Raw genomic sequence first — 15,297 nt, forward strand, 5'->3', positions numbered from 1 at the left:
CCCCTGGAAAATCTGTTCAAAAAATATGACTGACAAAACTCAGATACATATTAAATCTGCATCCATCTTTCATCTGTCAACAGAACTAATGCACAGGCAGGTCAAATAACATGTGGTGAGAGAAGAATAATCAAGAGTGCAGCACATTTCAAACCTGAGACCAGAAATGTTCAATGTTGAATCACAGAGAGTGAAAAGAAAAGGAAGAATGAAAGAAGACATAACACGTGTGATTAAATAGTCAGTTCCTGTAATTCAGTGTTGTGCTTTATTGTTTGGTTCAGTTGAGCTGTTTGTTTACAATTCAATATTACATTTATTGATTTTTATGATGACAACTCATTAAATCAGTCAGTTACTGTAAGCCGCAAGTAATAAAACTACATGGTGCTTTCTGCTATAACAAATGTTCCATGAATATCTTTTGCAAAAATATCAGTGAGTTAGTCTGTTAATCTGTTCCATGTCATCAACTGACACATAGAAAAATAGACAAATACAACACCCTTAAAATAGCTCCGATCATATTACTGAGGCCAAATGTCAGCCCCCCACCACCCCCAAGAAAAGATTCAGAAATATTCTACAAATACTGTTCATTAAGTTATAGTAATAGTAAAAAATCTGTGGTGATGTTGACATTAATGACAAATAAACCAATCACGTTAACCTCTAACAGACGCAAGCACACACATACATTCTATCCATCAGGCGTTGTGGTTCTATTTCTGCTTTTCACACCTGGGAATCCAAGGCGCCTACTTACAACTCTGCCATGCATTAGCTACATCCAATCATGTTGATGACAAACTAGCTGTTGAAATGTGCTTGCAGCATCTGAGCCTCATGTAGGGCTGGGACTGTAGGGTCTACAATCATGTGATTTGCTGGAAGAGCCCCCCTCCTCTCCTCCCCTCCCCTCTCCTCCCCTCCCCTCCCACCTCGCAGGCCTGCCCCTGAGTGGCCTCTGCTAGGCTATGTTTCCAGGAAAGGGGCCTACTGGACAGGCTGTGAGGCCTAGGCAGGGAGACATTGGCTCATTGAGAAAAACAAAAACAGAGAGGGGCGGTGGGAAGACTCTCCCCTCTTACATAACTCTCCCTCCATGACAGGGAGAAAAAAAACTTCCCCGCCACAATGCAAAGAAAAACCTGTCCGTCCGCCTTTACTCGGCTTGCAAAGGCTGAAGCACTTCAGGACTGGAATTTGAGCAATACTGAAACAAGCAGTTCTTGCTTGCAGTTACACAATAGTTGCAACTCTTCAGACATACCACCACCACAAAATGTCAAACACCAGCCATATCTGAATATACACACAGAAATGTTTCAGTCACATTGTATCACTGCATTTCTTTTGGTTTGTTTTATACAATAATGCTGTTTCTGTGCAGCCATAACAACACGTAAAACGTGATGTAATGCACCATGGCATTTAATCTGTTGTGTTATGTTGCACAGCTCTGTTGGTGAGCCGTTTACTGTATCTGGGCAGTCTCTTTTCTGGCCTGCACTGTCTCCCTGTGGCCAAAAGAGAAACCGCATGGGGGTAGCAGGGTATCTGTAAAAACACTGAATTCAGTTTCCTCAAAAAAGGCCTCAAGAAGGTCTTAAAAAGTCTTTCTTTCAATTTATCTTGAATATTTCTCTTTCAGGCTGTGGGGAGATGTTACACACTTATAAACTAAAAGTGAGATTGTTGTGACAGTGGACTGTGCTGCAGCGGGCTGTTCAATCCTTTAGTCAGACCACTCAGACCTGCAGCTAACACTGTCACTACAGCTAGCTACTCCAGCTAGGATGCTTACTGTGTCACAATGGGCAACTGTTGAATTAGTAAAAACTTACTGCATGTAAAAAAATATTTTTTAATTGGTTGTCCAAGCCCATGACACATTAAATTAATTATTTATAATTAGCAAATATATGCTGCTGAAAGTATTGAAAAATTCATATAATAAAAAATAGGTTGCATCTAGGTTGTCTCCACTGGTTTTACAGGATACTTTCATATTTTGGTTGGTATGATCATGAAACAGGTATCAAATTGTAGTGGTTGACAAATATGGGTTTTTCAATGCCTGATGCCAATATTTAGAGAGCAGGGGAGGTAATGCTGATATCAAAACAAAGGAAAATCATTTATAATGCCATTATAGTACATAGTGCATAGTACAATCTGATATACATGTTAACCAGTAATATGTTGTTTTAGATGGTTTTTTTTAATTATTATTAATGAATGAAATAGAAAAATACATTGGGTACTGCTGTAGCCTTCAGAACGTGGCCGGTGTTTAAGGAGAGTGGGGTACAATTTGTCAATAGTGTCATTCAGCTGCATAATTCTCTACAGTATAACAATACATATTCAATGCTAGCCAGTAATGGTTTTAGATTAGATCTGCTGTCATTTAGGGTGACGTATAAGCTTTCTGAGTGCCCAATTAATCGGCTGACCGATCAATCAGTCACCATTAGATTGCATTCTATGCAGCATTAACATGATCTTAAAGTCTTAAATTTATCTTGCAGAAGAAGAACCTGCAGACCCCTTGAGATACAGCAGAATTTTGTATTATATGTCATTCTGTGAAATGAACTTCACACCTGTAAACCGGTCAGTTTGGCAAAACTATTCTTGTTTTGTATAATCAGTACTAAGGATACAGACAATTACAATAACAGATTCTTGATTACTAAATAAAAATATCTATAGCACCATTCATACAAAACTTCATTTGAAACGTCTAATATAAATGAATCTGCACTCAAGGACACTGTGTGTGAAAGGTCAGGCAGGTTGCTAAAAGCTGCACTTGATGATGTTAATGAACTCTGAAACACAGATTCCATTCAGGAGTCAAACTCTGGCTGCTGCTCGATCAGGATGGTTGTGTCATTCTCTCTCCCACTGCTCGGATCGAGGAAGGACACTCCCAGAGCTATCAGACATAACCACACCTGCAGTACAGACAGACATAAACAGATTTACAATTAATGAATTGATTGCTGCATCAAGATCACATTGTCAGTATAAGGAGCAGCATCGAATACTGAACTATGCTGCTGTGTGACGTCACTCTATTTCTTTATAACTGTCTTTAAATTCAAAAGATGTTTCCCCTCAACCCTCCCACTCCAAGAGGCTACAACAACACATTTAAAATGTGATTGGAATTATTATATAAAAAGAAAAAAAATTACTCATACACAAAGAATGGATATGTTGATATAACACACATAAGGGCGCTATTAATCACTCCAAAGATTGTTTCATCATCAATTAATCTGCTGATTATAAAAAATTTCTCAGAGCTACTATTCTAGCAGGCAAAGAAAACCAGCAAATATTGACATTTGAGAGGCTGGAAACAGAACATTCTTGGCCTCAATTATCAAAATTAGTGAATAAGTAGAATATGTGCTTCTTCTACAACCTGATGTTACCTACCAAATATCCCACAAATGTGAGGTATCCTATGGAGAGGAACGCTGCCACCACATACAGCCACACACTGTCCAGTGCAGTAACATACACCACGACGAAGTACATGTTGATGGCACACACGAACAAGATCACCACTCCTCCTCCGATCTTACACACTCTGAAGGAAGAAGAAGAAGAGAATAAGAATTTAAAAAAAAAAAAAAAAATGGATTTGGATTTCCATTTGTCTTATGATGTTATTAGCTAAACTTACAATCCATTGGCAAACTCATTCATGAGAGATGACAAACTGGTGAAAGTGAGGATGGGAATGAGGGCAAATGGCAACTGAGAGAGAAGGAAAATAATCAATATGTGTTATATTGCCATGTAGTTTGTACCAATATCATGAGAAATCAGCAGCGATATTATACATGTATTTAAAATACATATTTAAATACAAAAAATTCATATTTTGTATCAAACTACTTTAGTGTTGTATATTTTGTAGTTTAAAACTTCAGTAAAAAAGTTTGTGAGAAGACTCCGTGATGACATCACAAAAACGCTGCCTCTGATTGGTGCCAAATCAGTAATTTGCACAGATGTTTTGAGATCAGAAAAAAATCCAGACCCAAAGAAGACAGTGATGGTGTGAAATGGCAGGTTTCCATTGATTTCCGTCAATTTTTAGCTTTAATTGCTACAATTCTTATCACTTCCAGTGAAGCGTTTGGTGTTCGTTTTAGTAACCTAGGATAAATCGTTTACTAATTTACATAATGTGTCAGGTAACTATTTGACCCGAGGAGCAGCCCTCACAGTAAACATTAGCTTGCTACTTTTAGCCTAAATAATACTTAATTTAGGCTAAAAGTAGCAGTTGTCAGTTGTGCATGAAAAAGTGTTTCAGAGTTTCAACATTACTTTATAATGTAAATCACGTAACCCTTATTGTCATTGTCAGTGTTGTGCTGCAACACCATTAAATAACAGGTTGTCAACCCATGCACCACTCGTGTTTGTTGTAGCTCAGATTATGCAATGTAAGCCCTTTATTACCAAAAACCAAGTAACATAGTTAATTTTGATACATTACAAATTTGGATATTTGGTATTATTTTAAAATGCATTTTAGTACATATTTTCCCATCAGTGAGAGCTGATTAGTGTGAGGGCCCTTAGAAATGTGTGTGAATTTATGTAACTCTTCATTTATTTGTAAAGAGGGTTTGTGTTACTAGTCTACTATGGCTGTAGTTTTATAGTTGCTTGTACATCGTTGAGATGTTTGATATTTTCACCAATTTGTGATCTGCCTCACCCTAAAACACCAACGCCCAACGTGGGGCTCGAAAAAAAAAAACACCGCTGCCTACCATGGGGCTCAAACCCTGCCACTGGCATCATGTGACCAACATGTTCATGGCATGCTTGGGAAGAAACCCAATCTGTGCTGGACTCGCTGCAGAAACTGCATGCAATGGTCGCCAAAGACTCTCGATGATGGCTGATTGAGGTGGGTGAGGGCGGCCCTTGGAATTAATTTAGTCAGAGCTATCCTCTTAGCAGAAGTCAAATTCAGCTGCAGACACGTTTGTGAAGTATCTCAAAAACCTCTGCAACTTTTTAGGGTTAACGTTTGTACGTCAACCTCGGGTGGACCAAAAAGACACAAAAAAGACTAATCGGGAAGTTGCTCAATGTGGACGCAGTTAAATGCCCGTTGGTAGTCAGGAAAAGTTGCTTGGTGTGAATTTATGTAAATCCTCAATTAGTTGCAGAGGTTTGGGGTTACTAGTCTAGTAGGGCTGTAGTTTTATAGTTGCTTGTACACCGTTGAGAAGTTTGATATTTTCACCAATTTCTGATCTGCCTCACCCTAAAACACCAACGCCCAACGTGGGGCTCGAACCCACGACCCTGAGATTAGGAGTCTCCTAGTATTAATAATCTCAGAGCTATACTCCTATCAAAAGTCAAATTCAGCTGCAGACAATTTTGAAAGTATCTCAAAGACTTCAGCTATTTTATTAGGGTTTATGTTTGTATGTAGACCTCAGGTGGACCAAAAAGAAATAAAAAGAAAAAACAGGAAGACAGGGGAAGCTGCTCAGTGTGGACGCAGTTAAATGTCCAGTGGGAGTCAGGAAAAGTTGCTTGGTGTGAATTTATGTAAATCCTCATTTATTTGCAGAGGTTTGGGGTTACTAGTCTAGTAGGGCTGTAGTTTTATAGTTGCTTGTACACCGTTGAGATGTTTGATATTTTCACCAATTTGTGATCTGCCTCACCCTAAAACACCAACGCCCAGCGTGGGGCTCGAAAAAAACCCCACCGGTGACTACCATGGGGCTCAAACCCTGCCACTGGCATCATGTGACCAACATGTTCATGGCATGCTTGGGAACAGACCCAATCTGTGCTGGACTCGCTGCAGAAACTACATGCAATGGTCGCCACAGACTCTCGATGATGGCTGATTGAGGTGTGTGAGGGCGGTCCTAGTATTAATAATCTCAGAGCTATCCTCCTATCAAAAGTCAAATTCAGCTGCAGACAATTTTGTGAAGTATCTCAAAAACCTCTGCAACTTTTTAGGGTTAACGTTTGTACGTCAACCTCGGATGGACCAAAAAGACGCAAAAAAGACTAAACGGGAAGTTGCTCAATGTGGACGCAGTTAAATGCCCGTTGGTAGTCAGGAAAAGTTGCTTGGTGTGAATTTATGTAAATGCTCATTTATTTGCAGAGGTTTGGGGTTACTAGTCTAGTAGGGCTGTAGTTTTATAGTTGCTTGTACACCGTTGAGAAGTTTGATATTTTCACCAACTTCTGATCTGCCTCACCCTAAAACACCAACGTGGGGCTCGAACCCACGACCCTGAGATTAAGAGTCTCATGCTCTACCGACTGAGCTAGCCGGGCCGGTTCTGACTACCATATGGAGCACATTTCTCCCAGCTGTGTCATGGACAGAGAACACTGAATGGTGGAGGCTGCCTTCTTTATGCTACAGCAACAGTACAATGATGTCTTTGATTGATTGGCTCTCCCAAAATACCGCTGCCTACCATGGGGCTCAAACCCTGCCACTGGCATCATGTGACCAACAAAAGCCACAAAAAGAAAAAACAGGAAGACAGGGGAAGCTGCTCAGTGTGGACGCAATTAAATGTCCAGTGGGAGTCAGGAAAAGTTGCTTGGTGTGAATTTATGTAAATCCTCATTTATTTGCAGAGGTTTGGGGTTACTAGTCTAGTAGGGCTGTAGTTTTATAGTTGCTTGTAGACCGTTGAGAAGTTTGATATTTTCACCAATTTGTGATCTGCCTCACCCTAAAACACCAACGCCCAGCGTGGGGCTCGAAAAAAACCCCCACCGGTGACTACCATGGGGCTCAAACCCTGCCACTGGCATCATGTGACCAACATGTTCATGGCATGCTTGGGAACAGACCCAATCTGTGCTGGACTCGCTGCAGAAACTACATGCAATGGTCGCCACAGACTCTCGATGATGGCTGATTGAGGTGGGTGAGGGCGGTCCTAGTATTAATAATCTCAGAGCTATCCTCCTATCAAAAGTCAAATTCAGCTGCAGACAATTTTGAAAGTATCTCAAAGACTTCAGCTATTTTATTAGGGTTTATGTTTGTATGTAGACCTCAGGTGGACCAAAAGCAAAAAAAGAAAAAACAGGAAGACAGGGGAAGTTGCTTAATGTGGACGCAGTTAAATGCTCGTTGGTAGTCAGGAAAAGTTGCTTGGTGTGAATTTATGTAAATGCTCATTTACTTGCAGAGGTTTGGGGTTACTAGTCTAGTAGGGCTGTAGTTTTATAGTTGCTTGTACACCGTTGAGAAGCTTGACATTTTCACCAATTTCTGATCTGCCTCACCCTAAACACCAACGCCCAACGTGGGGCTCGAACCCACGACCCTGAGATTAAGAGTCTCATGCTCTACCGACTGAGCTAGCCGGGCCGGTTCTGACTACTATATGGAGCACATTTCTCCCAGCTGTGTCATGGACAGAGAACACTGAATGGTGGAGGCTGCCTTCTTTATGCTACAGCAACAGTACAATGATGTCTTTGATTGATTGGCTCTCCCAAAACACCGCTGCCTACCATGGGGCTCAAACCCTGCCACTGGCATCATGTGACCAACAAAAGCCACAAAAAGAAAAAACAGGAAGACAGGGGAAGCTGCTCAGTGTGGACGCAATTAAATGTCCAGTGGGAGTTAGGAAAAGTTGCTTGGTGTGAATTTATGTAAATCCTCATTTATTTGCAGAGGTTTGGGGTTACTAGTCTAGTAGGGCTGTAGTTTTATAGTTGCTTGTACACCGTTGAGATGTTTGATATTTTCACCAATTTGTGATCTGCCTCACCCTAAAACACCAACGCCCAACGCGGGGCTCGAAAAAAAACCCCACCGGTGACTACCATGGGGCTCAAACCCTGCCACTGGCATCATGTGACCAACATGTTCATGGCATGCTTGGGAAGAAACCCAATCTGTGCTGGACTCGCTGCAGAAACTGCATGCAATGGTCGCCAAAGACTCTCGATGATGGCTGATTGAGGTGGGTGAGGGCGGCCCTTGGAATTAATTTAGTCAGAGCTATCCTCTTAGCAGAAGTCAAATTCAGCTGCAGACACTTTTGTGAAGTATCTCAAAAACCTCTGCAACTTTTTAGGGTTAACGTTTGTACGTCAACCTCGGGTGGACCAAAAAGACTAATCGGGAAGTTGCTCAATGTGGACGAAGTTAAATGCCCGTTGGTAGTCAGGAAAAGTTGCTTGGTGTGAATTTATGTAAATGCTCATTTATTTGCAGAGGTTTGGGGTTACTAGTCTAGTAGGGCTGTAGTTTTATAGTTGCTTGTACACCGTTGAGAAGTTTGATATTTTCACCAATTTCTGATCTGCCTCACCCTAAAATACAACGCCCAACGTGGGGCTCGAACCCACGACCCTGAGATTAAGAGTCTCATGCTCTACCGACTGAGCTAGCCGGGCCGGTTCTGATTACTATATGGAGCACATTTCTCCCAGCTGTGTCATGGACAGAGAACACACTGAATGGTGGAGGCTGCCTTCTTTATGCTACAGCAACAGTACAATGATATCTTTGATTGATTGGCTCTCCCAAAACACCGCTGCCTACCATGGGGCTCAAACCCTGCCACTGGCATCATGTGACCAACATGTTCATGGCATGCTTGGGAACAGACCCAATCTGTGCTGGACTCGCTGCAGAAACTGCATGCAATGGTCGCCACAGACTCTCGATGATGGCTGATTGAGGTGTGTGAGGGCGGTCCTAGTATTAATAATCTCAGAGCTATCCTCCTATCAAAAGTCAAATTCAGCTGCAGACAATTTTGAAAGTATCTCAAAGACTTCAGCTATTTTATTAGGGTTTATGTTTGTATGTAGACCTCAGGTGGACCAAAAAAAAAAAAGAAAAAACAGGAAGACAGGGGAAGCTGCTCAGTGTGGACGCAGTTAAATGTCCAGTGGGAGTTAGGAAAAGTTGCTTGGTGTGAATTTATGTAAATCCTCATTTATTTGCAGAGGTTTGGGGTTACTAGTCTAGTAGGGCTGTAGTTTTATAGTTGCTTGTAGACCGTTGAGAAGTTTGATATTTTCACCAATTTGTGATCTGCCTCACCCTAAAACACCAACGCCCAACGTGGGGCTCGAAAAAAAACCCCACCGGTGACTACCATGGGGCTCAAACCCTGCCACTGGCATCATGTGACCAACATGTTCATGGCATGCTTGGGAAGAAACCCAATCTGTGCTGGACTCGCTGCAGAAACTACATGCAATGGTCGCCACAGACTCTCGATGATGGCTGATTGAGGTGTGAGGGCGGTCCTAGTATTAATAATCTCAGAGCTATCCTCCTATCAAAAGTCAAATTCAGCTGCAGACAATTTTGTGAAGTATCTCAAAAACCTCTGCAACTTTTTAGGGTTAACGTTTGTACGTCAACCTCGGGTGGACCAAAAAGACGCAAAAAGACTAAACGGGAAGTTGCTCAATGTGGACGCAGTTAAATGCCCGTTGGTAGTCAGGAAAAGTTGCTTGGTGTGAATTTATGTAAATGCTCATTTATTTGCAGAGGTTTGGGGTTACTAGTCTAGTAGGGCTGTAGTTTTATAGTTGCTTGTACACCGTTGAGAAGTTTGATATTTTCACCAATTTCTGATCTGCCTCACCCTAAAACACCAACGCCCAACGTGGGGCTCGAACCCACGACCCTGAGATTAAGAGTCTCATGCTCTACCGACTGAGCTAGCCGGGCCGGTTCTGACTACTATATGGAGCACATTTCTCCCAGCTGTGTCATGGACAGAGAACACTGAATGGTGGAGGCTGCCTTCTTTATGCTACAGCAACAGTACAATGATGTCTTTGATTGATTGGCTCTCCCAAAACACCGCTGCCTACCATGGGGCTCAAACCCTGCCACTGGCATCATGTGACCAACAAAGCCACAAAAAGAAAAACAGGAAGACAGGGGAAGCTGCTCAGTGTGGACGCAATTAAATGTCCAGTGGGAGTTAGGAAAAGTTGCTTGGTGTGAATTTATGTAAATCCTCATTATTTGCAGAGGTTTGGGGTTACTAGTCTAGTAGGGCTGTAGTTTTATAGTTGCTTGTACACCGTTGAGATGTTTGATATTTTCACCAATTTGTGATCTGCCTCACCCTAAAACACCAACGCCCAACGCGGGGCTCGAAAAAAAACCCCACCGGTGACTACCATGGGGCTCAAACCCTGCCACTGGCATCATGTGACCAACATGTTCATGGCATGCTTGGGAAGAAACCCAATCTGTGCTGGACTCGCTGCAGAAACTGCATGCAATGGTCGCCAAAGACTTTCGATGATGGCTGATTGAGGTGGGTGAGGGCGGCCCTTGGAATTAATTTAGTCAGAGCTATCCTCTTAGCAGAAGTCAAATTCAGCTGCAGACACTTTGTGAAGTATCTCAAAAACCTCTGCAACTTTTTAGGGTTAACACGTTTGTACGTCAACCTCGGATGGACCAAAAAGACGCAAAAAGACTAAACGGAAGTTGCTCAATGTGGACGCAGTTAAATGCCCGTTGGTAGTCAGGAAAAGTTGCTTGGTGTGAATTTATGTAAATCCTCAATTATTTGCAGAGGTTTGGGGTTACTAGTCTAGTAGGGCTGTAGTTTTATAGTTGCTTGTACACCGTTGAGATGTTTGATATTTTCACCAATTTCTGATCTGCCTCACCCTAAAACACCGCCCAACGTGGGGCTCGAACCCACGACCCTGAGATTAAGAGTCTCATGCTCTACCGACTGAGCTAGCCGGGCCGGTTCTGACTATTATATGGAGCACATTTCTCCCAGCTGTGTCATGGACAGAGAACACTGAATGGTGGAGGCTGCCTTCTTTATGCTACAGCAACAGTACAATGATATCTTTGATTGATTGGCTCTCCCAAAACACCGCTGCCTACCATGGGGCTCAAACCCTGCCACTGGCATCATGTGACCAACATGTTCATGGCATGCTTGGGAACAGACCCAATCTGTGCTGGACTCGCTGCAGAAACTGCATGCAATGGTCGCCACAGACTCTCGATGATGGCTGATTGAGGTGTGTGAGGGCGGTCCTAGTTAATAATCTCAGAGCTATCCTCCTATCAAAAGTCAAATTCAGCTGCAGACAATTTTGAAAGTATCTCAAAGACTTCAGCTATTTTATTAGGGTTTATGTTTGTATGTAGACCTCAGGTGGACCAAAAAGAAATAAAAGAAAAAAACAGGAAGACAGGGGAAGCTGCTCAGTGTGGACGCAATTAAATGTCCAGTGGGAGTCAGGAAAAGTTGCTTGGTGAGAATTTATGTAAATCCTCATTTATTTGCAGAGGTTTGGGGTTACTAGTCTAGTAGGGCTGTAGTTTTATAGTTGCTTGTACACCGTTGAGATGTTTGATATTTTGACCAATTTGTGATCTGCCTCACCCTAAAACACCAACGCCCAACGTGGGGCTCGAAAAAAAAAACACCGGTGACTACCATGGGGCTCAAACCCTGCCACTGGCATCATGTGACCAACATGTTCATGGCATGCTTGGGAAGAAACCCAATCTGTGCTGGACTCGCTGCAGAAACTGCATGCAATGGTCGCCAAAGACTCTCGATGATGGCTGATTGAGGGGTGAGGGCGGCCCTTGGAATTAATTTAGTCAGAGCTATCCTCTTAGCAGAAGTCAAATTCAGCTGCAGACACTTTTGTGAAGTATCTCAAAAACCTCTGCAACTTTTTAGGGTTAACGTTTGTACGTCAACCTCAGGTGGACCAAAAAGACACAAAAAAGACTAAATGGGAAGTTGCTCAATGTGGACGCAGTTAAATGCCCGTTGGTAGTCAGGAAAAGTTGCTTGGTGTGAATTTATGTAAGTTTTAATTATTTACAAACAGGGTGTGTATTAGTATGCTAGTTGGCTGTAGTTGTATAGTTGCTTGTACTCCGTAGAGGAGTTTGACATTTTCATCCATTTATGATCAGCTTGACCCTAAAACACCAATGTCCTCATGCTCTACTGACTGAGCTAGCCACTACATGCAGTAGTCGGACACAGACTGTTAATGATGTTTATGACACTCCTCTATTGTTGTGATGGAATAAGTACTGTGAAAAGTATTACTTATGTGCAAATTACACAAAATGCCATTGGTGGAAAGTAAGGGAGTAGATTTTTGCAACTTCATACTTCTACTCCACTTAATTGGATATCTTAAGTCATTTTATTTGTACTTATATATATTTGTAAATTTTCTAATTGTATTTAATTTCTTTATATTTTTTACCTACTCATGCATGTTTTTGTTTTTGTGTAACTGCTGTACTGCAACACTGGAATTTCTCTCTCTCTCTCTCTCTCTCTCTTTATCTACTGTATCTATCTTAAGGCATTAAGGTTATAAATACAAAATATTCAAATTTTGCTAATGACTACATTTATTTTTAGCTTATGATAATAATAATGTATTAGTCTATGAGATTAAGAATTTGGTTATTTACTTGGAATGAAGCCTGCCTTGCTTGTACATATTAATCATATTAATGTCCTCCTTCTTGTATTGAAGGTTATAAGAATGAATCGAAAAGCACTTCACAGATAAAGTGCTGTGAGGTAAAGGGAAATACATGAAAGGTAAAACAGGTGATAGTGGAGAATGATGGTGAATCCCTAGTTGAAGCTGCCAGTGAAACAGTTTTCACCGCTGCCTGACCTGCATGCTCTGCAGCACATTGAGGAAGTCGTTCATGCCTGTCAGGTGCCGCACATCCTGGAAGATGGCCACCAGCAAGGTGGGAGTGATGGCGAGGGAGCGGGTCAACAACACCCGAGCGAAACGTGACCAGCGCAGGTTCAAAAATCCCTGAGGGCAGGGAAACACATCAGTCTGTGACATTTACAGGAAAGTACACTTGTTTCTGTTTCAGTAAATGCACTGCTGTTTGCAATTACCTTGCTTAAAAATAAAGCTCAAAGCCACCAAAACTAGGCCACAACTAAAGGAAAAATTCAGCAAAGCAGTTACAGTTACTGATTTGACACTTCCATTGCTTGTTTGTGCTGTGTGTGTGTTTTGTGCAAGTCCTTGATTCTCCACTGACCTCCATAACAAACTGGCCGAGTATGTTCCAGTCATGGTGGAGCTCTGACCAGCTGCAAGGATCCCCACAGCCCAGATGTACAGCGCTGCCGGGCCAAAGAAACAGCCCAGCACCACTCCCTGCAAACCCACACGCAAACAGAAAGGACGTTCAACAAAACATCATACATTCACCAGAAACACAAGTACCGCTTCAAACAACAGCAGCGGGTCTGCATACATCTAAAATAAAAAAAACGCACATTTGGAATTTTAAGCAGCTCAAATGGATAATCGATAAAATGTGAAAGTAAAACCTACAGAACATTATCACCTAACACTGTAGTTCACTCAGTTTCATAGTGTTTTAGCATCTTTCAGCTCACTGTTTGGGCAGGTATGCCACCTGCTCAGCAGCAAACAGCAGACAGACAAATTTAGCGACTAGGTGGAGCATTTAGCAGATAGAGAGCCAGATATCTTTCCTCAGAGAGTTGGTGGAGACCAAAACACAGATAAAAGAGAGTATATACAATAATATTCTATTAAATGTTTGCGCATTTTTTAAAACTTTATACTACAAATTTGGCAGAAATCCTGTAATGCAACTGCACTGCATGTTTCTATCTCTTGTGTTTTGCTTAATTTGCTTTCTGTCTGTGTTCCTTCTGTTTCACCTGTTTCCAAGCCCTCAGTTGTATTTAGTCTGTGTTTCCCTTGTCTTTTGTCATTCATTATTGTCAAGTGTCTCTGTCTGTGCCTGTTACTTGGATTTCTTTGGATTTAGTTTTTCAGTTGTAACCATCCTCCCCTGTTTGTTCTACATTTTAATGGTTTGTGGCTTTTGTATTCTGCCTTATTCCCCCTTGATTATGTTTATTTGGACTGCTTTCCAAGATTGACTACCCCTGAAAAGTAAGCCAGAGTACCTTTTTTGATTTAATATTAAAACAATTTAAACTGATCTGTCCTATCCTGCTTTCCCGTGTCTATGCTTTGCAAAACCTGACAATCTTTGTCTCTGTGGTTTTGTTTATAAATCTGTCTCTGGCACATCCAGTACTTAATAACTAGAGTCCCTTTAAAAAGATAACTTGCCAAGCTAAACCTATACCTCAAGTTCAACAGTGCTGTAGTAATAATGGAGTACTAGCTTTAAACGTACCCCTTTGTAGATGTCCACCTCTAGAGTTGCATTGTCCAGAGGGAATAGATGTGAATGAGGACTTCCTGTTTGATTGCATATGCTGTACTGGAATAAAATAAAAATATGCAGACTTGTAGCACGGCAGCCACAGAAAACACACATTTCACTCATGTTTGAAGTAAAGCAGTTGCAGAGACACTCACCACCTTACATTTGTGCGTCCATAGAAAGCCTCGCCGAAAACAGCCACCACAAACACATTGATGAGGAAAGAGACAAACAGCGCCATGGTCGCCTCAATGAAGAAATATTTGTTGGCCTCTTTACTTCTTTTTGTTCGACCGGTTGACTTCTCGAGACTGAGAAGAACATTTAGAACTTAATGGTTTGCTGATAAAATCATACAGTTTACTGCAGCTAGATTTAAACTATCGAGAAGTTGGTCGCACCTTGACAAGAGCAGAGTGGAGGTAAATATTGTGAGGCATGATGACGGCTCCCACGATGCCGACGGCCTGCGCCAGCTGAACAGGCCCACAGCCCTCACAGTATGGCACAAACATCCCCTTCAACAGCTGGCCTTGGTCTGGACTCACTGTCACATACTGGCAGAGAGGAAGCAGAATCAGAGTCAGAAAGAGCTTTACAGCCAAGAAGTATTTTACACGCACGAGGAATTTGCTACGGTGCTAGACAAATAGACACAAACATACAGATGACATAAATAAATGACAAAATATATAAATGTGGATAAACAGATGCAAGTTATAAAAGATTAACAGAACTACGTCATCCATCGTCAACCATTTATCCTGCGTACAGGGTCGCGGGGGGCTGGAGCAATCCCAGCTGACATCGGTAACAGAACTATGTGTAACGTTATTTACATATTTATATAAGAAAGTAATAACATCAACAAGAGGGATCAGTCCAGGTTTGGATACACAGTCACAGGCATTACACACACACCTCAATGCAATCACCCGATCAGCCAAGCAGCCTATCACACAATGTGATCTCCCTTTCATTTTGCCTTTTTTACAATGTTCACCCATGATTAA

General features: G+C 41.8%; 5 non-coding genes and 1 pseudogene across 5 annotated transcripts; all 6 read right to left on the reverse strand.

Annotated features, from left to right (window-relative positions):
• Positions 1-2,560: 2,560 nt before the first annotated feature.
• On the reverse strand, positions 2,561-14,841 carry LOC119884034 (annotated as a pseudogene).
• On the reverse strand, positions 6,284-6,357 carry trnak-cuu. Its single transcript has one exon. It is a non-coding gene; the product is annotated as a tRNA-Lys (tRNA).
• On the reverse strand, positions 7,342-7,414 carry trnak-cuu. The gene has a single exon. It is a non-coding gene; the product is annotated as a tRNA-Lys (tRNA).
• On the reverse strand, positions 8,382-8,454 carry trnak-cuu. Its single transcript has one exon. It is a non-coding gene; the product is annotated as a tRNA-Lys (tRNA).
• On the reverse strand, positions 9,676-9,748 carry trnak-cuu. The gene has a single exon. It is a non-coding gene; the product is annotated as a tRNA-Lys (tRNA).
• On the reverse strand, positions 10,721-10,793 carry trnak-cuu. The gene has a single exon. It is a non-coding gene; the product is annotated as a tRNA-Lys (tRNA).
• Positions 14,842-15,297: the final 456 nt, after the last annotated feature.

Source organism: Micropterus salmoides, unplaced genomic scaffold (assembly GCF_014851395.1).
Source record: "Micropterus salmoides isolate LMB-PRFRI ecotype aquatic unplaced genomic scaffold, ASM1485139v1 Ms_hic_scaffold_3106, whole genome shotgun sequence".
Taxonomy (NCBI): domain Eukaryota; kingdom Metazoa; phylum Chordata; class Actinopteri; order Centrarchiformes; family Centrarchidae; genus Micropterus; species Micropterus salmoides.